This window comes from Pteropus vampyrus, unplaced genomic scaffold, assembly GCF_000151845.1.
Source record: "Pteropus vampyrus isolate Shadow unplaced genomic scaffold, Pvam_2.0 Scaffold285, whole genome shotgun sequence".
Taxonomy (NCBI): Eukaryota; Metazoa; Chordata; class Mammalia; order Chiroptera; family Pteropodidae; genus Pteropus; species Pteropus vampyrus.
This window is the reverse complement of record NW_011889066.1, coordinates 1,279,536-1,281,370: the sequence shown is the minus strand read 5'-3', so window position 1 is coordinate 1,281,370 and position 1,835 is coordinate 1,279,536.

The window sequence follows — 1,835 nt, the reverse complement described above, 5'->3', positions numbered from 1 at the left end:
AAAAATAACAAAAACGGAAACACAAGGACAAGGAAGCAATGGAAACACTGAGCTACCAGAAAGTAAAAGATAAAATGGCTATAAGAAGACCTCATATTTCAATAATAAACCTAAATGTAAATGGACTGAACTCACCAATAAAAAGGCTCAGTGTTGCAGAACATATCAAAAAACAAAACCCAAGCATATACTGCCTCCAGGAGACACATCTTAACTCCAAAGACAAATATAGACTCAAAGTGAAAGGGTGGAAAATGATAATCCAAGCAAATGACACTCAGAAAAAAGAGTAGTGGTACTAATGTCAGACTAAATAGACATCAAAATAAAAAAATAACAGAACTAAAGGGACCTACATACCCCACTATCAGATATGGACAGATCATCTAAACAGAAAATCAATAAAGAAATAACATCCTTAAATGATACATTAGATCAGCTGGACATAATTGACATTTACAGAGCCTTTCAACCCCAAACTGCTGCTTATACATTCTTTTCTAGTGCACATGGAACACTCTCAAGAGTCGACCACATACTGGGACACAGAGATAGCCTCAACAAATATAAGAGGGTTGAAATCATACCAACCATATTCTCTCATCATAATGCTTTGAAACTAGAGATCACTTGCAAAAATAAATCAGGAAGAACCACAAATATATGGAGATTAAACAACATGCTACTGAAGAATAACTGAGTCAGAGAAGAAATAAAAAGAGAGATAAAGAGATACATAGAAACGATTGATAATGATAGTACAACATATCAAAACTTTGGGGACACGGCAAAAGTGGTAATAAGAGGAAAGTTCATATCATCATTACAGGCCTACCTCCAAAAAGGTTGTTTATATGAGCCCAAATAAACAACCTAATGTTTCATCTTAAAAAACTGGAAAAAGAAGAACAAATGAAGCCTAAAGTCAGCAGAAGGAAAGAAATAATCAAAATTAGAGCATAAATAAATAAAATTGAAAACAGAAAAACAATAGAAAAAATAAATACAACAAAGAGATGTTTTTTTGAAAAGGTTAATAAAATTGACAAATCTCTGCCTAGACTCACTAAAGAAAAAAAGAGAAAGGACATAAATAAACAAAATCAGGGATGAAAGAGGGGAAATTATGGCAGACACTGCAGAAATACAAAGGATCACACAAAAATACTATGAAAAAGTATATAACACCAAATTTAATAACCTGGAAGAAATGGGCCTGTACTTAGAAAAGTACAACCTTCCTAGACTGATTCAAGAAGATCTAAATAGACTGATCAGCAGTATGGAAATTGAAACAATCATCAAAAACCTATCAAAAAGTAAAAGTTCAGGACCAGATGGCTTCACCAGTAAATTCTACCAAACATTCAAAGAAGACTTCATACCTATTCTCCTCAAACTCTTCCAAAAAATCGAAGAGAAGGCAAGATTTCCCAACTCATTTTATGAGGCCAATATTACTCTGATACCAAACCTGGTAAAGATAACACAAAAAAAGAAAACTACAGACCAATATCTCTCATGAACACATATGCAAAAATCCTAAATAAGATACTAGTGAACCGAATACAGCAACATATTAAAAAGATTATACACCACAATCAAATGAGCTTCATCCCAGAGGCACAGGGATGGTTCAACATATGCAAATCATTTAATGTGTTATACCACATAACAAATTAAAAAATAAGAATCATATGATCATATCAATAGATGAAGAAAAAGCCTTCGACAAGATACAACATCCATTTATGATCAAAACAATTAACAAAATTGGTATAAAAGGAAAGTGCCTCAACATAATAAAGGCCACATATGACAAGCCCTCAGCCAAC